The following is a 25,738-nucleotide window of genomic DNA, read 5'->3' as shown; positions in this document are numbered from 1 at the left end:
ACAAAAAGTAGATAAATAGTTAGCAAAAGATCAACTCCTTACTTTTAAAGGTAGAAACTTCGGGTTCACGTGAAATTTTTTTGTATAATATATAAATAAATAAATGGAGTTTAACTTTAGAATAATATCAGTAATATCTTCGAAACATGTGTCGGAAGTAAAAGTATTTGAATAACACCTGCGTTAAACTTCCTTTATTTTATATATGTATGTATATATATATATATATATATATATATATATAATGCAATAAAAATGGAAAATAATTTTCCTGTGGTTTTTCATGTAACCAACAATTATTTACCGGTAAATTTCGGTATGTAAATACGACAAATTAATTGTCAGGACCTTTGTAAGGTTCAGTATATAGTAAAGTAAATAAGATGGCTAGCAGCAGGCTGTTTCGCCTCATACCGAAGGAATTAGAAATGGCAGTCAAAGACCGTTTTTTTCCATTTTCTATAAGTGGAGATTCCAAAAACGAAGGCCCTTGCGGCTCACATACACAAAACCGGAGTAGCAAATAGACGAAAGCAGTCACTTACCGTTAATAACGAACACGTGTTTCTGGATCACGTGGATTCCTCATTCCTTTACGATTACCCAGAAGGCTCGCATGGCAGAATTTTGGAGGGAAAATTTACGTTCCCAGTCGTTACTTAGTTTTAACATCTGCGCACTTCCCCCCACTATCTGATGTCGCTGGGTCAGAAGTGAGGGCTGGTGGCATTTGGTAAAGCTATCGAATATAGCGCCGATGACGGAAATCAAACTGCTTTTCTATGTTTGTGATCCAGAAACACGTGTTCGTTATTAACGGTAAGTGACTGCTTTCGTCTATCTGCTACTCCGGTTTTGTGTATGTGAGCCGCAAGGGCCTTCGTTTTTGGAATCTCCACTTATAGAAAATGGAAAAAACGGTCTTTGACTGTCATTTCTAATTCCTTCGGTATGAGGCGAAACAGCCTGCTGCTAGCCATCTTATTTACTTTACTATATATATATATATACATGTAATATACTATTGAAAACGAAGAGGAACGTGAAGATTTATTCACATCCAAAACTTTTTATCAAAAACGTTTTCTACGGCATATATAACAACGACCAACATATGTTTCAATTGTAGCAACCACACACTGCTGCGTATGCAACTATGCATCCTAGTCGCTGCAATTTCATCAAGGTCCATCATGACGTTTCCAAAGGGAATTAATTCAAATAAGCGTCCTGCGTTGGTATTCATTTGAAGGTTATAGGTTTGCTTTTCAAATCAAATTTAATTCTGGTCTTATAATCGGCTCTACTGGTATTACAGTTTAATCGTGGTTTATAAAATGTTGATCCCTATTACAATCAATTGTAGCAGTTTTGTTTACATTTTACTGTATGGAGTACATTATTTATTCAGAGCTAATTCACTGTTTGTGTTTATACCCTCAATTCATATCATTTTTTGTTATTACTAAAATTATTTTAGTATTATTTGCAAAAATATCATTAATTATCACAATCATGTTAACTAGTATAATTACTATAAATGGTAATCTATGTTTCTTTAAATCGTTCATTATACATGTAATATATATATATATATTATATATTATATTATATATATATATATATATATATTATATATATATATATATATATATACAACAATATAAGGAATGGCCCTAATAGGCCATTCGACTCACTAGAAAGAGCAGCCAAACTCAAACCGCTAAATAGTTGTAATTCTGAAATTGAAAGAGAAATAAAAACATTTACCCTTTTCATCTCTGGACTATGCATAGTTTCGACAAACTTTGGTAAACAAATTAATTAAATTAAATTAAACTTATTTACAACTGGCGTGTCTCGTCAGCAGAGAAGCCGAGGACGAGTATATGTCCACGAGGCGATGGCAAAAAAACCTCCAGTCTATATGCTCTAAATTTTCAAAATCCAACTCCACCGCGCGGTCTTCTCAGCAGCAAATATAAACTGCTGATTTAATTTCAAAATTAGCCAAAAAATCATTAATTAATAAATATAAGGGTAGCAAAAAAATTCTAGAAAAAATTCTCCGCTACCAGCGGTCTAGTGAGAAAGAAAAGATAGTCAAAGACTATATAATATACATTCAACAATATAAGGAATTGCCCTAATAGGCCATTCGACTCACTAGAAAGAGCAGCCAAACTCAAACCGCTAACTAGTTGTAATTCTGAAATTGAAAGAGAAATAAAAACATTTACCCTTTTCATCTCTGGACTATGCATAGTTTCAACAAAGTTAGCAAAGTATGAAATATGTAAAAACCAACATGACTAAGCTCTCTTCTACAACATCTAGATTATATCCATTTACACTACACCCTTTTCATTTCTCATATTCCACCCTTTATTCTAACAAAGTTCCGATTGCAAAGCAAAACAAAATGAAATAAAGATATAAAGAAGCAATAAAAGATATCCTAACCTATTCTAAACGACAAACAAGCGTTTTATGTACAGTATAAAGTACTATTCTGTAGCTTTCTAATTTAGATTTATAAATGTATCATCAGAAGCAATCTATAGATAAATAATAAAATATGGCTTTATACTTGTTCGATGTTTGTTTTACTGTTCTCATTTTGATGTTATTGTTATTATTATTGTTGTTATTTCAGTACAAGTATTGATGCATGTAAATTTTCATTTTCATTTCTTAAAATTTTTTTTTTTTTTGGTTCTGATAAATTCCGTATTGTTTGGGAATTCTTTGTTGTCAGAATTTCTGCTTTGCTTTATTTTTTCTCCTTTCGCCATGAAGAAATCCGAAGATAAACTTAAATATAAATCACTTAGAAAGATTTTATTTAAGAGAAAATTTTATAATAGCATTGGAAAAATTACATTTGAAAAATTGTTAACAATCAAGATATTTACACAAAATTTCACTTATATTTAATATTTTGTTTACGCTCTTTTTCTCACTTGCATATATATGTATGTATGTATTTATCTGCATATATATATATATACATATATATATAATAAGTACACACGCACACGCATACATATATATTTACATATGTGTGTGTATATACATACATATATATATACATATATAGGCAGACAGACAGGTAGATAGATAGGTAGATAGATAGATAGATAGATAGATAGATAGATAGATAGATAGATAGATAGATAGATAGATAGATAGATAGATAGATAGATGCATGGATACATATTTACAGATACACAGATATATTATATTATATTATGTTATATTATATATCCTAGCACGAACATTTACAAATGTATGCACGTTAGTGAATATGTTATGAGTATATAAATGTACACAAGCAAATATAAATGAACATCGTGCCCAAATATCTATATATGTGTGCGCGTGAGTATAAATATATACATGTATGTATGTATATATATGTGTGTGTGAATATCATGCGTGTAAATCTGTATGTATACTACTATACACATATATATATATATATAATATATATATATATATTATATATATATATATATAATATATATATATATATATATAATTCAATTTTTATATAAACAGAAACATATATGTCTATATACGTATGCGTATGTATGTGTAAAAAAAACAGGTGCATGTGTGTTTGCAGAAAAAAAGAATATTTCAAAACATCAAGGACGAAGAAATATATATCTACATTAACTGTTTAACTTTATTTCTTTGGTATGCATTTATTTTATTTCTATATCTTCCATTTAGACATTCCTGTAGAACAATTGTCTGCACATTTTGAGCTATTTTGCATTGTATTTTCCTTCCACTCACTTCTTTTCCTCTCTCTCTCTCTCTCTCTCTCTCTTGCTCTCTCTCTCTTGCTCTCTCTCCCTCTCTCTCGATTCCCTCGCCTTCTCATACTATTCTTATTTCCCTTTTCTTCTTCCATTCTCTTAATAACTCTGTAATTGTGAGTCGTTTCCTTAACTCAATTCAAATATATGTATACATGTTTGTATGCATGTGTGTATGTATCTGTGCCTTTCTCTCTCTCTCTGTATATATATATATATATATATATATCACGTGATCACGTGACTGACCAGGCCATCAGATGTTGCTAAACATCGCTGGTCATGTTGCTAAACATCGCTGCGTTAGCATAGTTTTAGCCTTCGAATGACGCCATCTCGCTGGCTAAGTGAGCAGGCCAACAGAAGAAAGAATGGTGATAGAGTACAGCAGTGATCACCCCCCCCCCTCCCTGCCGGAGCCTCGTGGAGCTTTTAGGTGTTTTCGCTCAATAAACACACACAACGCCCGGTCTGGGAATCGAAACCGCGATCCTACTACCGCGAGTCCGCTGCCCTAACCACTGGGCCATTGCGCCTCGACACACACACACACACCACACACACACACACACACATATATATATATATATATATATATATATATATATATACATATATGTATATATATATACATATATGTATATATATATACATCTATATGTATACATCTATATGTATACATCTATATATATATATATATGTTGTATTTAGGAATGGTCATTTTGCCAGTTTAGCCAAATATATACAGGGTGAGGAAGCAAAATTTACAATATTTTGAGGCAGGGATTGAAAGACAGTGTATGACCAATTATTTTATTGAAAGTTATGAGAATTTATTTGCCACAAGAAAATTTACATAATAGAAAATGTTTTTATTCTATGTGTCCTCCTTCTTTCTCAATAACTGCCTTCTCACACTTCCTGAAACTTGTACAAGTGTTCCTCAAATATTCGGGAGACAACTTCTCCCATTCTTCTATAATAGTATATTTAAGAGAGTCGACATTGCTGTGTGATGTTCTATTGGTAGCATGTTCTAAAACGCCCCAAATAGCATAATCCAGAGGGTTTAGATCTGGGCTAGAAGGCGGCCATAAATATGATTCCCAAAAATCGCTAAAGTTGGATTTGCAGAAATCTTGTATTTTTCTGGCTGTGTGGGCTGGAGCACCATCCTGTGTCCATACATAATTACCATCTGGGTAGTTTGCTTTAAGCCATGACAATACCTGGTATCTCAGAGTCTTGTAGTAAGTATTAACATTGATCTTTTCATCAGCTTTGTAGAATTTTATAGGCATTTTCTTTCCATCGGAAGCCACAACACCAAAAGCCATAACTTGTGCAGGATGTTTTGTTTTGAATGTCCCCTTAACCTCAGCTGTTGATTTTGCAATAGCTCTGTCATTTCTGCGGTTCAGAACAGCATCGACAGTGAAAATCCTTTCATCTGAAAAGATTGTTACAATGGAGGACTTTTTCTTGAACCATGTAATAATTTTCTTGCACCTCTCCAATCTCTTTTCCTTCATAGCTGTTGTCAACAAATGTTTTGGTGTTCTTGTGTAAGATTTTAAACCTCAAATCATATTTTACTGCATTTCTAATGGTCTTCTTGTCTACCTCAAGTTCAATTGCATTTTTCTCATTGATTTGGTTGGATCCTTTAGGATTTTGGATTTGAGAGCTTTAATAAAAGCTTTGGTACGTTTTTTGTTGATTCCTCCACTTCCAGACTTCCTCGTAATAGTTTTGCTCATAGTTATTCTATTCTTTACATTATAAACAGTCTTTATGGACACTCCAACTATCCTTGAAATCTCCTTTGGTGTGACGAGTGCATTCAGCAAATCACACACTCTTTGACGTTTGCTTTCCTAATTACTCATATGGGCAAAAGTTTCTGAAAAGGTAAGGATAATAGTGTTAGATATGAGTATGACATCAGTATATGCTAGGTTTCAAAGCAATTGACTTAGTGCCTCCTGAGAAAAAGCAACTTAACGTTCATTGTAAATTTTGCTTCCTCACCCTGTATGCATATATATATATATATATATATAATATATATATATATATTATATATATATATACGGTTAAGTAATTGAGATTCTAGTGAATTCTAAAGAATTCACATGAATATGGTCCTTAACTAGGATGCACCGGAAATCTATATGGTGTTAACCATACGACAAGTGGGGTGATTACAAATAGGAAAAAGCAACAAGAATGGATTAAAATCTCGGTACGATCGTTTCGTACGAGGACATCTTTAATAAGCTACAAAAAATGCAGTGAATACAGATGGCTCGTACTCGTCAGCCTTTTGATGTTTGGGAATTCTCTGATGTTTTTTCGGCTGACGAGTACGAGCCATCTGTATTCACTGCATTTTTTGTAGCTTATTAAAGATGTCCTCGTACGAAACGATCGTACCGAGATTTTAATCCATTCTTGTTGCTTTTTTCCTATTTATATATATATATATATATGTATGTATGTATGTATGTATGTATGTATGTATGTATGTATGTATGTATGTATATGTATATGCAGGGGAGGATATGTGTGTGTTTGGCTGTGGCTGTGGATATCTTTATGTTTATGTGCGCCTTTACCTTGTCCAACATTCATATGCATATACATTGAAAAAATATGTACATGCATACAGGCAGGCCTCTCTCTCTATATATGTGTAGTCTGTGTGTGTGTGTCTGTGTGTATGTGTCTGTGTGTGTGTGTCTGTGTGTGTGCGTGGGCGTTTGTGTTTTCGATTTGTATACAGGAATGAAGGTTCCATGGGCTCTGTCATCCATACGTATACAAGTTACATATAACATTGAAGACACTATTTGAATGCGAAACACCCAATTACTCAATACTTCTAATCTCTATTCTTTGTCCGTCGATTTGTCGGCGGTATGTGTGTGCGTATGTATGTGTGTATGTATGTATATATTTATGTATGTATGTATGTATGTGTGTATGTATATATATATATATATATGTATGTATGCATCTATATATATATATATATATATATATATAAGTTAAGTTAAGTTTGTAAAAGTTTTTAATTTTCATCTCACTAAATTTATCCAGCTATTGTGTATCTAGTGCACTCTTCGCCTTGAATGTAATGATATATGTATAATATATGGCGTGTACTGGTACACCGGCGATTATAATTAATTTTATTGTATCGCATTTATCTTTGTTTATATATATATATATATATATATATATATATATATATATATATGCGTGTGTGTGTGAGTATGTTTATATGTGTGTATGTAGACAGACACTTAGATATACATTTTTGTATTTTGTGTAATTTTCTATTTCACAATTTTATGTTTAGTTCATTCCACTATTTGTCATTCCCTTCTAATAACTCCCTGCTGCATTGAAAGTATTTATTATATATTTACTTTTATAAATGGTTTCAAACATTCATCAACTGAGCCATGAAAATTTACGCAAATATCCCTACACAAACTGACACACTTGCAAACACATGCACATCTTCATACATATACATTCCTGTATATGTATATATGAATATGTATATACATACATGTATGTGTCTATGCACCTACATGTCTATAACTACAACTACACAGACGGCCGATTGCTTTATTTTGTTCTAAACGTTACTATATATGAATTTATTTCGCATTTTCTTAAATTTTGTTTTCTTCACCTCTTGTTTTTCCTGTTGTTATCAATGTAAGGTTTGTTCTAATATCATAACCGAGAATATGCCAGAGTGATATTCTGTTCTATTCCATTTGAGTTCAAATCACACTTGATATTCTGATATTCTGTTCTATCCCATTTGAGTTCAAATCACACTATGATATTGGCTCTCTGAAACGTCAGGATTGCGCAGATAAACGAGACTCTCTCGATGAGATAACCCTTTTTATGCGATTGTAATAAATTATAATTTTTTACACAACCGTGGGTGGTGTTCAATTAAGTATTATTAATACTTTTATCATAACTATAAACCTCAAGATATCTTTTCATCTGTATCGGTCTGTACCGCTGTTTTAACGAAAATGAATTATTGTTATTGAGTGGTAATTCAGATTTTAACTTAAGATAATCTATAAAAGAATGCAGGGTCCGATTTTACCTTTTTTAAAATTGAATGAAATTTAATAGTATTTTAGAAAGTCTAATGCAATAAAAAATTATTTTTATGTATTTGTGTATACTTAAACTAATTAAATATTATTTTACAGAATAATAGAATTAAAATTTCTTTGATTAAAACCCTTTCTAACATGGAAGTATTCGAAAAGGGTACTTAACGTACATAATGATTTATGAGTATAAAAAAGAAAACTCTGCAGCCGAAGCGACTCGAAACACACACTCAGCTTATGGGAAAGAATGCTTGAATGAAAGAGCATGCAGAAGACGGTTTGCAAAATTCAGAAGTGGAGATTTAAGCCTTGAAGATGAAGATCGAACAGGACGTTCAGTTGAGTTTGATGATAAGCTGCTTGAGGCATTACTTGAAGAAAATCCTGCATTATCAGTTTCAGAATTGGCAATAAAGCTTAGTTCAAACCCTACAACTGTTCATCGTCATCTTCAACAACTTGGAAAGTTTCCTAAACTTGGAAAATAGGTGCCTCATGAATTGTCCGAAATCAGTGGTAAATCATTTAGGTTGGTGGCTGTATGTGCGCCTTTTGATGGCGGACAGTTTTATTTCTTTCGGGACCTGGAGAATTTTCTAGGTACATCGCATTCTATAGTTTTATTGGGTGATTGTGTTAGCTCAACACAAGATAAAAGGGGAAACTCATGTCTCAACGATCTTCTATGTCGATTTCAGCTGGCAGATCGATACAGACTAGAATTCCCGGACGTCCCAGTGTGAACATGGACAAACGGCGACAGGTCTTCAAGATCTTGCTTAGAATTTCTGACAAAGATACTGCTAAGTGTCCTCAATTTACGTACGTCAGCTACAACGACCACAAACTTGTAATTGTATGTTTAAAATAGATAAGCTAGGTATATTAGGGTCCGGCTACATGTCCCCATCGGCAGATAGGGAATACAGGAGCCGGAATAAGATACTTATTCAAAGGGAGTTAATAGACACCATCATTAGCAACAAATGGTAGTACGCCCTAAAGCGACCCATCAAGTTTGAGTCAATTAGATTCAGTAAGGATCTAGTGGCTAAGAAACACAGAGTAGAAAGGGATTTAGTTAAAGACTTAGAAGAGGCAATGCGTTCTGGCTCTGCAGACCGAGTTTTGGCAACGAGACTGGTTCTCAACCAATATCTCGAAACCAAATACGAGGGATGCTTGGTTAGAGCAAAGTTACGTGCAATGAGACAAGAAGGAATTAGGGCTGCTGGATGGGCCCGCGTTATTGAAGCTCAATGTGGCAATAATATCACTATAAGGTTTATAGGTATCAAGATACCAAGGTATCTTGGTAAACAAACCCGAGGAAACGTCTAAGGTCTTCCAGTAGCATTTCGACCAGCTTTTCGGGAGGAGCGGTGAACCGGAGTGTAGAAGGGACATCTCGGACTTCCTTGCCGGTTTTCCGCGTCTCCTGGGACAGGATGTGGGGTGCTGTGACGGACCGATCACAGCCACGGAGGTGGAGGAAGTTTTGTTGGACTGCGACAGGGGCAACTCGCCGGGGTTAGATAGTCTTCCCCACGAACTATATAACAGTATGCCAGACTTGCTTGGGCACTTACTGGCTTGCGTTTACACCAACTGGCACCAGAATAGGTTCATCCCAGATCTGAGTCGAGTGGCGGTTAGAAAGGACCCAAACAAGGAGGACTTAGCTGATAATTTCCAACCCATCACTCTGCTAAACGCATAGTTGAAGATTTTGTCCAAGGTTTTAGGAAAAAAGGTTGGCGCTTGTCGCGGATGGACTCGTCGGAGAGGTGCAAACATGTGCCAATCCCGGCAGATCCATTCAGGACAATCTCCACCTAATACGCTATATCATAGTGGGCGCGAACAGATCTAGTAAGGGTGGGGCTCTGGTCCATTTAGATTAGTCAAAAGCGTTCGATTGGGTGGACCATCGTTACCTGGTTTCGGTCCTTGCGGCGTTTGGGCTGGGCCTTGCCTTCCGTAGTTGGATCATCACCATATATGATCACATTGTCTCGATCGTTCAGGTGAACGGTTCCTTTCGAAGCCGTTCTGCATCAAGCGCTCGGTTCGTCAAGAATGCCCCCTCTCCACACCTCTATACGTACTGGCCCACGAGGCTCTGCTGCAGAAGTTGAAGGCGATAAGGGGCGTCCCGCGTAATTTAGATCGTGGTAAGTCTATGACGGCGTATGCGGATGATATCATCATCATCATACCCGAGGTCAATCACCTACAGAGAGTATGTGAGGCCATTAAATAGTACGAGGCAGTGGCAGGAGCAAAATTTAACCGTGAAAAATCAGTCGGGTTGCAGCTCAGCACTTGGAGAGGCAAGATGATACCTCCCAACAACGTCGTGGGCCGTTGGACGGAGGGGCCGCTTAAAATGCTTGGGGTCTGGTTTGGATCGGATCTCCAGATAGAGAAGAATTGGAGTGAGGTGACGAATAAAGTGGACGCTCTAATTCAGACCTGGTCTGAGCGATGGTTATCCTTGAAAAGGAGGGCCGTGGTTGCAAATGTGTATACCGCATCTGTAATTATCTGATACGTAACAGTCGTTCCTTTCCCTAATTTGTAGCTGGATAAGCTGGAACTTTTCCGCTTTTTGTGGAAAGGCTGCAGACCACTTGTGAGGTGCTCTATCTGTTGCCAACAGCCGCTTAAGGTTGGGCTAAGAATGCCGTGTCTAATAATGCGTAGGCAAGCGCTGAGGCTAAGGCATCTCTGGCTCTACCTGGATGGTGAACAGGTGTGGTCTCCGTTCCTCAAATCGATGTTTCCAAGGTTTGCCAGTTTTGGTAGACTTGAACAATGGATCAAGCGTAAATCAAGGTTAGGTGTCTGGCAAGCCGAGTGCCGTGCGGCATTCGTGCTCTTCGGTCGCGCGGGCAACGCCAGAGGATTTGGTTCCACTGCATCCTTTTATAGAATGTTGGTAGAAGTTAAATGCGACGATACTCTGGGGAAAAAACCTGGGTCACGATAGTAATCAACTTGCGGGCCTGTTCCAAAGAACATTCGGGCCGGGACCTATGGACAGCTTCCAGAGGTCTCTAGCCTGGCATTGTTTCCGACGAGCCTTGCCTGTTCGGGATAAACTTGCAAAGCAGGTGCTAGAGTCTTGCCTACCTGTCCAAGATACGAGCAGGACAAAGAAACTGTTTTGCACGCAATTGTAAAGTGTCCGGAATTTCGGAGATGTGGGTCAATGACGAACAGCTGCAGTCCCGTACGAGAAAAGTACAGTTATCCTCCTAGTGAAACATAATGATTGTCCCTCCTTCCTCCTTTGACAAAGAAGGAAAGGCATATTTTCTCGCAGTGGTAGCTGTAGCAATAGAGGCTGTATGGAAAACTCGTATGAAAGGTGTGGCGACAGGCGACTTCATCTCCAGCCTGGGACTAGTAAGTTACTTTTTACTTTTTACTTAGAAAGGAATATAAGACTAGAGCAAAGATGTCTGTTGCATGAAGTGTTTGGTGAAACATGGATGAAGGTCGTAAAAATGTTGGGGATGAGTGTCCCTACATGAATATATATTACTGAATAATCTGAAGGTCCAAGTGGAGAACCGAGGCAAAATCGTTGTATTGTCTCTTCTATGCTGGCCCATAGTGGGTAATAAAGTAACTGAGGACACTTGAAATGAGGAGAGCCGAGTGGACGCGATCTTGTTAGGCTTGGAAGAGAAAGTGATAGTCCTCCAAGCCACATACATGACCCATAAAAACTGGCAGGGACAAGGGCTCGAGATAGTGATTCAAGCAACCCATGAAGAAATATGATTGAAAACATCATGGTGTAAGATGTAGTGCTGAAGGTTAAAGTGGAAGGCAGAATCCCTAGGTGTCGCCAATATGGCCAAAAGAGTCACATTAGTGTTGATTGCCTCTCACAACCTGCTGACATCAAAGACAAACAGACAGCCTCGCCTCTACCTCCACTAGAAAACAACATAGAGACATCGAAGGATCTAAAAGACGAAGATGGATGGGAGAACATGGAAAAGAAAAAGGGAGACACAAACTGGAAGTATTGAGTCCCATCCCACGCCTACCCAGGCCCACTTTGCTACACCCTTCTCCTGCAACCACTGGTCCTCCTGCCCCGGCCGACATGACGAAAACTTGCATGCACACGCAGGTGTCCCAAATCTCCCAACACCCTACACGTAAAAGAAAAATAGAGAACAACGTGACAAAATACTTAATCTACGAACTAACGAACAATTGCTAAGTGAAATTAAGTGCTGGCATAATACGAGAGTGGTAAATACTTGGAACGAAATCCCCAAGCATATGAGATGATACATGTGATAAAAAGAAATTGGATAGTTACGTGGATAAAGTTAAATATTTCGAAATTAAAATGGACAAAAAAGAAATGCCATTTATAAGTGCTGATAATTTGAAAACAAACTTTGATATTAATGTATCAGACTATTGTAAAAAGTAATCAACAGTGAAATGAAGGCACCCGGGCGTGGGGCCGGACGTCATCATAACATCATTCATTTTACGTTTCATTTCACCCTTACAACCGTTTTCACCTACCTACATATTTGCCTCATCTTGTCTGTCCTTGTATTGTCCGTTTGTGGATAATAAAGAAATATTGAAATGAGGAGAGCCTAGTACTACATTTAAGTCAATCGTCAATAGTGAGTAGAAAAGTGTTGTTATTGGTTTTGTATCTTTTAAACGCTTTGTTAAATATCTGTTTTTGCTGCCTTACGGCGGTTTGTGGACAAATTTCGCGGGTAATACCGTACGATGGAAGGCGAAAAGTTAAGTTTGTCCGAAGGCCAATTGCTTCAAGGAATTAGTCAAATGCACAAGATAGAAGAAAAAATGAAGTTTGCGGCGGTGGCCAAAATCTACGACATAGCTATCAATTTACAAGTCTATTCTTCGCAGGGAAGGAATGACGTAAAGGTGTCCTCTTCCCAAGAAATATTAAAGGAGGCAAAAACGGATAAGCTACGGAACGTATTCTGTAAAAACATAGAAAATACAACAAATGAACAGAAATTGCTCCCCTGGCCAGAGGAAGGAAATTTGGAATGATGGAGGTGCGATTCCGGGACGAAGCCACAGCTAAGTGACACTCGGCAACCCCACTTGAAAACGGAGGAGGTAATTCTTCTGCCCATATACCTTGGAAGACGTGCTTCCAGGGTAAGTGTAGAGGATATGCCATCAGAATTTAATATAGCTTGGCTGATGGCAGCGATACTGCTGGGCCTGGAGAATAAAATAGCGGACCTCCAAGACTCTAGCACTGCCCACAGAAATTGGCAAGGGCAGACACTGAATTTGGTAATACAGGCAGCCCCAGAGACTTGGAGGAAATAACAAAATCCATCGAGGTTGACGATACAACGCTCAGGGTTAGAGTGGAGAGAAGAACTTCTCGGTGTTACAAATGTGACCAGAAACTCCACATTAGGGTAAAATGCACTCCAGTGCCCGAAAAGTTCCAAGAAGCGCCGGTGTCGGAAAAAGAAACCGCACCTCCATCAACAGCGAAGAGCAACACAGAAGAATAAGGAATCTCAAGCAGAGACGAATGGGAAATATTTACAAGGAAAAGCAGAAAAAGGAGGGAAAAGGCACAGACTGTAAATGAGGACCACATTCCACAAAGCCCACTTCGTCCCACCCGTCCCTCGTAGACACCAAACCACGACCTACCCCACGGGACTGTAACAAAAGACTATAAGCATACAGGAGCCCAAAATTCCCCAGTCCCCAGCCTGTGAAAAAAGAAGAGCGGAGTACTCTTCAGTACAAAAAATGACAAAGTAGTAAAACGAATAAAAAGGTGGTCGAAACGCACAGATGTGGTCAGTACAGGTGGTAAGGGGGTGCCCCCATATTATAAGTATGCAATTGTAATTAAAATACACACAGTGGGGCTGAAGGACTATGGAAGAGACGTTATGTACAAGCCAAAAAGTCTTAACACTGAAGATTTACCAGTGGTGGTAAGTCATGACCTTATAAACATTTTTAAAATAGACATTTTTAAAACCTTTAAAAATTAAAAAAAAGAAGATAAATGGAGTCGCCTAGACGAGAGGAGGAGCGGCTCCATTTCATTATTCCTTTTAATTATTTCATTCATCCGCTCATCCGTTTTTGTGTCCCTGCTTGTATGGTACTGTCTTTGTTTTGTCCCTTCTTCGTTGACACTTAGTGGGTATTAAAAAAATCATTGATATGAGGAGAGCACTGATCTGGTATCAGGAGAGGTTGGATTCATCGTTAGTGAATGTATATTAAGCGTCAACTGGACTGTTACTGGTGACTATTTTTGTATATTCTATTCACTTGATGTCCTTTTCTGGATATATTAGTGTGGACATTCAAAACAGACCAGTAATATTGATAATTGTCATTTCCTGGCTGAATAACATTTGTATTGTATAATATTGTATATTTTGTACCTTATTAAGTGTTATTGTAGTAAATTTCCAAGTAGCATTTTAACTCTAATTTGTGTCTTCGTTTTCTTTAAACCTTGAACGTAACACCAGTCGGGAAGAGGTCTTTGCTGTAGCTTTGATCGATCCGCTGTGACTTGAGTCCGGGGATAATTTGCCACGTGTTTTACAATCAGATGATCCACACTGCTCTGTCCTCTTCTTACAAGTCTTTCCCTGATAAATCTCTCCAAGCCTCTCCAGTTGCAAAGTTGTAAGCACTTCGTTCACTGTTCGAAGAAATAGCCGTTTCATGTCTAAGGTCATTTCTATGTACTCTGAGTTTGATTGATTCTCGACCCCACCCTCTCGGTCAATCATGGGGATAACATTCTCATTGGTAGCTGTTACAACATGATACAGAGGCGAACTTACACTAAGATATTCACTTTCTTTACTTGTTTCATTCATTTGACTGAGGCCATGGTGAGGCACCACTTTCAAAAATGTTTTGGTCGAATAAATCGACCCCAGTACATATTTTTTAAAAGCCTTGCACTAGTTTTATCTTTTTTCCCGAACGGTTAAGTTACAGAAATGTAAACACATCAACACAGGTTGTCAAGTGTGTATATATATATATCAAAATTTAATACTGATTAGAAGATCGAAAATCCACCTGAAGATTGTCGGTAGCAGACATGAAACATTTGTAGTGGCGGTTTATTTAATTTATATTAAAATTTTATGTATTGATTAAGTCTTTCCTTGTTTGGTTTTAAAATAGTGGTTTTGTCTCGAATTATATTATATAATTTTTTACTATAAAATTGGATTTAACCCTAAATCTGATTTTTCCCTGTAATTTTGGATTCATTCCCTAATATTTATTATTATATATATATATATATATAATATATATATATATATATATATACATATATATACGACGGATTCTTTCAGTTTCCGTCTATCAAATCCACTCTCAAGTCTTTGGTCGGCCCGAATCTATAGTAGAAGACACCTGTCAAAATTGCCAAGTGATGGAACTGAACCAGGAACCAAGTGGTTGGGAAGCAAGCTTTTTACCACACAGCCACACCTGCGCCTAAATAGGCAATGGGTGTGTATCTATATTCCAGATGTTCTTGCTTCTTCTTTAGCGCCAAATTCAATATATTTTTCTAGTACATACCGGGTGTCCAGTCCAGTTTACTGTCGAACAAAGTAACGAAATATTCTGGTATGTATATATGTATATATCTGATAAACCGAAGAATTTTAAGTGGTTAGTCAACATAAGACCTGGTTTTTTCATATATTCTAACACTGTCTTGCAGCGTTTTTGCATTACTCTCAATATATTTATTAAGCAAGTGAGTAGTACAGGACGACTAAAGGGTAGAAAGTGGACTTAGAATTAACTATATCAGAAAACTAACACGAACTAGCAATCAAATGTATAAATATTATTCAGCGAGTAGTGGTGGGTGGTGTTTCTGCTAGAATGAAGTAATAATGTATTGTATTCAGGTACATATGTACCACTCCCTCTTCTGACCTCAAAATTTGAGGACTATATTACTTTGCTGAAATACAATTCATGCCATTGAAATGAGGTATTGTTTTAATTAACTACAAGCTAGCACAAAACTAAAAACAATGTTTGCATTTGAAGATTATTGCTCACCATTAGTGCATTAATTAAACTTATTAAGTAGAGAATAAATCTTACTTATAACACATTATTTTAATAGTTTTCCCTATACTCTGAATTCAAATGTCAATGGATCTGTCTTTTGATTGATATTTCTTTTGATTGATATTAACTAATTATGTATTGCTATCTCCTTTATTCTCTCATAAGCAAAAATACAATATACGTAGAGTGCTACATAGTGGCATAAATCACCATCTGATTTTGATTCCGGGTTTCAGACATTTCATTAGTCTCTGATTTGTGCGCTAAAGGCCTTATAGCCACACAATTTTATTTTCACACTTGTAACATCCAAGTACATCTACAAAGCAAGCCCCTACCTATCTTGTCTAGTATTCAAAAATGTTTCACATGCAACCGCACAAAAATATATGTTCCATTTGTAGAGATGATGTGGAGAGTAATTTAGTTGAGAAGAATAGGCTAAAGCTATACCAATCAGGTATATTAATATGAAGATGGGTGTTACATGGCAGTCAACCTTTGAGAAATTATACCCCGCGCATTAAGAAGACGAAACAGTGTATGATAGAGTAGATGCATTCATAAAGTCCAGATATCGACGAACGCTGAGGTGTTGTAGTTTGTCACACTTTACTGTAACATACAATGATAGAGTATAAATATTTCTCAATAAACGTTTCATTGATCTAATTTGTGTCTTACTGGATAAGTATTTGAGATAAATCATGGAAGAAGCGTGGAGGAATTTTTCCATTTCTCTAAATAAACAGAAAGTGTGTTTCCTGTGTTAATATATATTACCAAAAGCTGTTAATTCAATAAGATCAAAACAGGGACATGCACTGATGTTAGACAATTGATAATATAATATTTTGATAGTTGTTAGAAAAATTGTCTAAACAGTATACATGAGGTAATAGTTCAGTCTGAGTATCTGGATAGTTTAATTAGTGTTTTCTATGAGAGTCAATATCAGAGACTGCATTTTTCCGTGACAACAAACACGATTTTTGTGCACAAATTTGGAGTATAATGTGTATCTCGAAAAGGAGAGTTAGAATAAAGTCTGCAGGAGAACAGTTTATGCTTCAGAGAGGAACTCCACGTGCAATCTGTAGGAAACTAGGATTCAAATATTTGCTACAAGCCACAAAACCTCTACTTTTTGCTAGACATGCTAAATATGGCTGCGACAGCTTTTCATTTCAGACTTCAAAGGGAATCCTATAGGCCTTGGGGTCTCTTCTGCTCGATGCAGTTTTCTACTTCGCTTCCAAACATTCTAGGCTAGTTGGAGAACTTTTGGCGTGCATGCAGAAGCGCAGTACAGGCAAATGACTTAAAATGTTAGCTTTCCATCGGCACCAAACTAATAGAATACTGTGTTGGTGATATGAAAGACATACTCAAGGAAATGAGTATTTCGAAGAGGAATGGGTAAAGCATGTATGAGATGGGAATTTAAAAAATCAAAATTTCAGAAACTATTTCTATAAATTTTTTCTCAATATCTAATAATATATATTATTATTTTTATGCTCATGCAATGTTGAGAAAATAGATGGTGGTTATAAAGTATCTAGCCAAATGGATGATGCGAAATCCAATAATTTACATCTGATGCAAATTATTTATGTTCAGATTGACTGTAGTTATTTAATCATAATAATAAATGTCTATGTACTGATAGAGAGGTTTATAAATAGGTTTCGAAGTTGCAAAATACGATCTACTTTATTGTTAATATGATTGAAATATACCACAGATACTTTGGAACTTTGAAACCAACGTCAATGAAATTATGTATCATGTTCGAATATGCATAATGGTTGTAGATCCAATTTCTACATAATTATGAATGACAACTTTCAAAATCTGAATAAATTATCTAAATGCTCTAATCAGAGATTATTTATATCTACGTCTATCACATTTTCTAGTTTTGATGCACTCCACCCATGAAATTATAAATCTCTTTGTAAATTTTGGTGGGGACACTGCGAATATGTTTGAGATTAATAACATTGTCATAAAATAGATAAAGGAAACGACTTGCTACACGGTAAGAAAATATTGGTTTCAAATTTTGGCACAAGGCCTGCAATTTCAGGAGAGCAAGTCGATTACATCTACCCCAGTGCTCAACTGCTACTTATTTTGTCGACCCAGAAAGGATGAGAGGCAAAGTCTCGGCGGAATTCGTAAAGACGGACGAAATGCCGCTAAGCGCAATAACGATTCTGCCAGCTCACCACCTTAGGATAAGAAGATATTATAAGGCTAAGAAGCAATGAGAAAAATAGACGTGTGCTTAATAGTAAAGATAATACAAAATCGACCATATGAAAAGAGCAGAACTGAAAAAAGCAGAAACACATATTCCGAGAAAAATCTATGTAATATTTTAGCTATCAGAATCTTTTTCTTTTACATAAAGCACTGTATATAATGAACAAATCTATAATTTATTAAAGATATATAAATGCTGGGCAAATATGATGCTCGTATCACATTATAAGCGGATATATGCATGGCAGTTGTACAAAAGACTATTTGTATTTGCAAATCGATTGGCATTCCCAATGTTATCATTGGTATGGACTGTATACAGAGATTATGAACGCCGAGTGTCGTAATTTGTCATATTTATTGTTATATACAATAACAAAATACAAAATTCAGGAATTTTGTGATTGTTATAACTATTAAAGGTAAGGTTAACGAAAGTCTTTCTCCGTCATATAACTACTAAATTTCCCCTCTTTCACTAGCCTTCACATATTTTATTATCTTCCATTCCGCGTGGCTCTGTTTCTCTCCCTCTTTCTCTTTATATATATATATAATTCGTTTGAGGAAGCACACTTATAAAGTTATAAATAATAGCATATAACTATTGAGGTGAAAACCCTTCCGAATAGAAAAGCGAAGGCAGCCCGTAGAAATAGAACCCGCATCACTTGTAGACTTGACGAGTCCTATGAACAGCCTTCGACTTTTTCTGTTGAAAAAGATTTTTCATCCAGTATTTACATTCTATTATTTATAGCTTCATTTTCCACCTAGGTCGACTTTGCCATTCAACTTTTCGGGGTCGATGAATTAAGCACCAGTGAAACACTGGCCTCGATGTAATGTCTAGGCCCTTCCCTCCAAATATCAGGCCTTGTGCCTTTAGTCGTTTAGAAAGGATTATTTATAGCTTCATGTTAGGTGGCGAGCTGGGAGAATCGTTAGTACGCCGGGCAAAATGGTTCGCCATTACATTCCGAGGTCAATTTTCCGCCGAGGTCGATTTTACCTTTCATACTTTCGGGGTCGATTAAATAATTACCAATTGAGTACTGAGGTCGATTACATTGACTAACCACTCCCATGAAGTTGAAATCATTATTTATAGCTCCGTGTGAGTGCAGCGAGATAAATTATTCCAAAAAGTAATTATTTCACGTACTCTCGAAAGTGTACAAAATTGCTATGACGTTAACAGCACGCACACACGCACGCACACACACACACTCACATATATGTACATGTATATGTACATATATTTATACATCTTAAAGGACAGTATTTATATATATATTGAAGGCGCAATAGTTAGAGCATCAGGCTAACTATCAATCTTTACCTTTCCCTCATCGGTGGCGTGATGAGAGGAGGCTGATATGCATGGGCGACTGCTGGTCTTTCATAAATAACCTTGCCCGGATCTGGCTCGGTTAGGGTGTTGCACTCACGAGTTCGAGATCGTGGTTTCAATTCCTAGACCGAGTAGTGCGTTGTGTTTCTTGAGCAAAATACTTCCTCTCACTTTCCTCGGTGATCATTTTGTCACATGGTAAACAGTGCACCTATTCAGGTGATTGAGGGAATGACCTAATGTACGGCACGTAGATTTGATCACTATAAACAAATCACTTGTGCAGGTCGTTCAGCAAAAGCTGATCACTCATACGTCCTCTTCGACGGGAGAGTCTATCATTTGTATACTTAGCATTGTCAGAGGTTACGATCAAAATCAAAAATATTATCTGCGTGCAATTTCAATGAACTTATATGAGTTTTAGCTTCTTAGTTTTTTAGCTGAACTTTTTAAATAAAGTGTATGGCCTTCTTTATTTTTATTTTTATTTTTTATCCTTCCCTTCTTATGCTTTACTACAAAATGTCCCAGCGGCGAAATATCCGTACAGTGAATTGTCCAGCCAATCGTCCTACAGCGGAATGCCTTACGGAGAATTGTCCTAGATCCATATATATATACTGGCATTGATGTAGCAACATTTTACATATTGTCCAGATAAATCCAGCTGATGAAGACTAATCAAATTTACGGTGACAAACGTATTTGAAGAGTCTAAAACCTAGGTACTAGATTATCCGATTCTGGGTTGTCCATTTATATAATGCTCTTCCTACAGGTAAGACAATTTTTTATGTTTACTGCTCTCACACGTCTTTGCCAGTATATACACAGTGAAGCTTTACTATAGCGTCGTAAATGTATCAACTGCTATTTCCGGTAAACATTGGTGCCTTGTACCACTACTCTATATTTATACTTCTACCTTTACGGTGCTTTATTTTACTGGAAAGTAATACACTTCTATTGCAATATTTTATTTTTCGCATAAACCGCCTAAAAGAAGTCATAAATTTTGTTTCCGTTTTAGTTGGAGAATTGTTCTCTGTCAACGAAAATGTCAGTATCCATAAGGTCGCTTGGCTAGGAAGATTCCAAGCGAACTCAACCTCAGACACTAGACCACGCCCAATAAGAGTAATCTTTTCTTCCGATCAGGAGGCTTCAACCTTTCTGAACAGAGCTCAGACGCATGCCTGGGAGGACCCCAATATGGGTTTTCGCGAGGAATACTCACTGAGAGAGAGAATTCGTCGGAGAAACCTAATATCCGAACTGAAGATGAGAAAACGGATGGGAGAGAAGGGTTTACGCATCCAAGATGGAAAAATAATCAAGTCCTACCTCTGGTCGCATGCTGTAGTGCTGACAGGGAGAGTGAATTGAGGGCAAATCGAAGCAAAGTAGATGCCCCCGTCAACGATGCTATTTCTGATACCCCTTATTCTGCTTGTTCCCCAACTCCCGCCACTCAAACTTCACAGCTCAGCATCGTCTATACCAACTCGTGCTCCTTATTTCCAAAGTTCAGCGAACTATTTACACTGGCCATGCGTGACTCCCCTGATGTGATAGCTATCACCGAGACTTGGCTGACTCCAGCAGTAAAGGACTCAGAAATCCACCTACAGGGCTACGCCCTCTTCAGATGTGACAGAGAAAAAAGGCGAGGTGGAGGTGTTGCTGTGTATGTTAAATCTGATCTCAAACCGTCCAGCGGTATTCTACCCACTAATGCTCAACCTACAACAAAATTCGATGCCGTCTATTGCAAGCTGCGCCTATCCGAGTTTTGCCTGTCCGTGTGAGCTGTCTACAGGCCGCCTCTTGCCGACCCCCAGGACGATGCTCACTTACTCGAAGCGATAAGATTCGTTTCAGCTTCTCATGACTGTTTGATATTAGGAGACTTCAACGCTCCCACGATCGATTGGCCCGCATCAATTTGTACATCATCTTCCCGGTTCGGCCAGGCCCTTCTTGACGTGGCTGAAGATTGTTTCCTATCGCAACATGTTGAATATCCGACAAGGCATCGGTCTGAGCAGCAGCCATCTATGCTGGATCTGGTATTCTCCCGCTATCCAAGATCAGTGTCTGACGTATCTGTGTGCGCCTCTCTTGTCAAGAGTGATCATGCGGTCCTGAAGTTCGTCATGCACACAACTTTTTCTACGCCCACGACTACTTCGCAGCCACGTAGAGTCTTCTCTGCAATTAATCTTGAAATTGTAACCGAGGCTTCCGCGCTTCTGGACTGACGATACCTGATGACGTTGTCCTCAGTTGACGAACTATGGTCATCCCTCAAAGCATATGTAATCTGGTTGACTGACCAGGCAGTTCCCGTTGGGCTTCCCAAGAAGAAGAAACACAAGCCCTGGGTGACGAAGAAGGGTAAACGAGAACCTCGACTCAGAGATATTGCTTGAGCTGAATTCAAAAATCTGGATTCGACTGCAGCTTTTGAGGTGTACAAAACTCAACGAGACCGAACCGTGAAAATTGAAAAGGAAGAACGCTTCAGATATGAATACAAAATCGCAGCAAACGCCAGTAGCAATCCAAAACCCTTCTTTGCCCATGTCCAACGGAATTCCCGCTTGAACAACCAAATTGCAACGTTGGTAGACTCAACCGGCGTATCGATTGAGGACCCTTATCAATAGAGTCAATTATTTGCCGAGGCTTTTTCAACTATTTTCAAACAAGATGACGGTCGTGAACCCCCTCCATTTGATAGATCGGTACCTCCAATGCTTCGACTGGTCATCACGTGGGACGAAGTCAAACACGTTATTCAAGGCCTCGATGTCAACAAGGCTCACAGCCCTGACGGCATACACCCACGGGTTATCAAAGCGTTGGCTCCAGTCATCTGCGAGCCCTTAACACGTCTATTCAATATGTCATTGGCGACGGGTGTTATACCTGCGGCCTGGAGAACAGCGATAATCTGCCCAATTTTCAAGAAAGGGAGCCGCGAAGACCCGCTTATCTACCGACCGGTTTCCCTTACTTCAATAATCAGCAAGATGTTCGAAACCATCCTTAAAAAGAGTATGATGATCCACCTCCTAAACACAGCCTCTATCTCTGATTCACAACACGGCTTCGTGCTGAAGAGATCATGCTTGACCAACTTACTGGTAATGGAAGAATTGATGACGCGCATCCTCGATGATAGTGATGCTGTTGACATCGTTTTATTGGACTTTGCCAAAGCTTTTGACTCGGTAAACCACCGCCTATTACTTGTCAAGATTCAAGCATATAGTTTCCACCCGGATATTGTACGATGGGTTGGTGCCTTCCTCTCAGATCGCTCCTTCCAAGTCCAAGTTAATGGTTCGCGGTCCGACGTCTCCAGTGCGAGCAGTGGCGTACCTCAAGGTTCAATGCTTGGGCCCTTATTGTTCTTAGTCTTCATAAATGACTTGCCCGACGACCTCGCGCAACACACCCTTCTATTTGCCGACGATGTCAAACTGCTCGCTCCTCGCGGTGATATAGAGGATCTTCGTCGATGCCTCCACCAAATTTGAAGGTGGTCTAACGAATGGGACCTGTGTCTGAACTTGTCAAAGTGCTGTCATCTGCCTGTTGGCTCTCCTCCTGCAACTCAACTTGTTTTCGAGCCGGGTCGTCTGCTGCTGGAGAGGACCGATCAGGTAAAGGACCTGGGTATCTTGGTGGATTCCTCATTTTCGCCTTCGGCCCAGTGCGTCCATGCTGCCAACAAAGCACGCGGAATTCTGTTCTTGATTCGACGGTCATTCGGAATGCTCACAGCAGCCATATTCCTACGGCTCTATGTCACGCTGGTGAGACCCATATTGGAGTATGGGATTCAAGCCTCTTCTCCTTATCTCCTCAAAGACATACAGCATCTCGAAAGAGTCCAGAAGCTGGCTACCCGCATGGTTCATGGTCTCAAGAATTTGTCTTATGAAGAAAGACTGAAGACGCTCGACCTTTATTCTCTAGAAAAACGCCGCCGCCCTGGTGATCTCATTCTCGCTCACAACATCATAAGCGGAAAGTGTAACCTCTCGAAAGAGCTGTTCTTCACTCCTGCTCCAGAGCGTCGGCTGCGGGGTCATTCCGAAAAGCTCTATCTGCGACGATTTCATCTCAATCGAAGGAGAGGGGCTTTCTCCGTCCGGGTTGCGGATCCGTGGAACAAGCTGCCAGACGAGATGGTGAAGATGCCGACGACCGCTTTGTTCAAAGTCTCCCTTGACCTCAAGTGGCCTGAACTCTTTACATGAGCACCACCCTGTACATAACTCCATGTACCCTACATGGCCTTGCTTTTTGCTTTTTGAGCAAAAAATTAACTAACTAACATACATACATACATACATACATACATACACGTGGCTGTGTGGTACAAAACTTGTTTCCCAACTGCATGGTTCCAGGTTCAGTCCCACTGCGTGAGACCTACTTTAGTCTCGAGCCGACCAAAGCCTTGTGAGTGGATTTGGTAGACGGAAACCGAAAGAAGCCCATTGTAAATATATATATATATATATATATATATATATATATATATATATATATATATGCGTGTGTGTGTGCGTGCGTATGTGTGTGTATAGAGCAATAAGAATATGGAGGGGATGAATAGGTGGTATTCATCATTGGTTATCAATTAACCAACCATAACTGAGGCAAAGTCATTCAAAACAATTGATGACCAATTAGATTACGAAATTGAGCATAAATAACCTCTCCCCACTTCCTGCAAGATTTCAACTACTGCATAAGGAAACAAAATAACGGAGAAATAAACATATCACGTTTATATGAATATATATATAAGTTTGTGTATTATTGTTATAATTATATTGTATAATTATAATGATACAAACTACTGCACTTATCCACCCTTCTAAACACATGTAATACGTATGTACCTATGAGTATGCTTGAACGTAAATATATATGTTTGTGTATGTGTGTGTGTGTGTGTGTGTGTGGTGTGTGTGTGTGTCCCTCATGTATATGCAGTTTCCCTCTTACATACCTAAATTAACTTTAAGATATATTGATTTTATAAATTATAATATTACTCCTCTTATAACTTTCTCATACCTCTGTTTATATTTTATCTAATATATGAATAATATATGCATCTAATAATAATAATAATAGTTGAATCTTGTGTATGCATATACATGCAAATATGTATGTACATTTAAGTGTACGTATATATATTTATGTAATATTCAGGTATGTGTATGTATATGTATAATTATGTATATGTGTGTGTATTTACATTTATAACTTAATCTGAAACAGCTGTAAGATATTTTCCCAATTTCTATTCCTGTACGTTATATATTTTAATAATTACTGGTATCTTTATATATTATATATGTAAAGCATAATATGTTATACTATATGTATATTGTTGTAATTGTCATTTTAGTAAATAAATAAATAAATTGACGTAATATAATGTCTAAAAGTTGATGAATACCACTTATTGATCCCCTCCATTTTCTTATTGCTCTATAAATTAATCGTAAAATAACTCTTTACCCTCACCCATTTAGTACACTCGATGTAATTGCAATGCAATAAAAAAACACTTGTGTATTAATGACTAGGTATTCTACCAGCAGTCTATTAGATAGATATTACCCCTTAGTTGGTTGGATTCACAACCTCTAACTTTCATGAAATTATATGTATATATATATATATATATATGTGTGTGTGTGTGGTGTGTGTGTGTGTGTCTTTGTGTATGTCCACCATCACAGCTTGACAACCGCTTTTGCTGAGTTTATGTCAGCGTAACCTAGCGGTTTGATAGTATAAGTACTAGGGTTAAGAAATATGTCCTGGGGTCGATTTGGTCGACTGAAACCCTTCAAGGCGGTGGTCCAGCATGGCTGCAGTCAAATGACTGAAACAATTAAAAGAATATATATATTATATATATATATATATATATATATATATATATATATATATATATA

General features: G+C 37.7%; 1 long non-coding RNA gene across 1 annotated transcript; it reads right to left on the bottom strand.

The window, feature by feature from the left end:
- Nucleotides 1-1,334: 1,334 nt before the first annotated feature.
- LOC118765522 lies at nt 1,335-23,940 on the bottom strand. Its single transcript, XR_005001385.1, has 3 exons — nt 23,930-23,940; nt 21,563-21,569; nt 1,335-1,465 (listed from the first exon to the last, which is right to left on the bottom strand). It is a non-coding gene; the product is annotated as an uncharacterized LOC118765522 (long non-coding RNA).
- Between the last annotated feature and the right edge of the window lie 1,798 nt (nt 23,941-25,738).

This window comes from Octopus sinensis, linkage group LG12, assembly GCF_006345805.1.
Source record: "Octopus sinensis linkage group LG12, ASM634580v1, whole genome shotgun sequence".
Taxonomy (NCBI): domain Eukaryota; kingdom Metazoa; phylum Mollusca; class Cephalopoda; order Octopoda; family Octopodidae; genus Octopus; species Octopus sinensis.
This window is presented reverse-complemented; position numbering and strand designations above follow the sequence as displayed.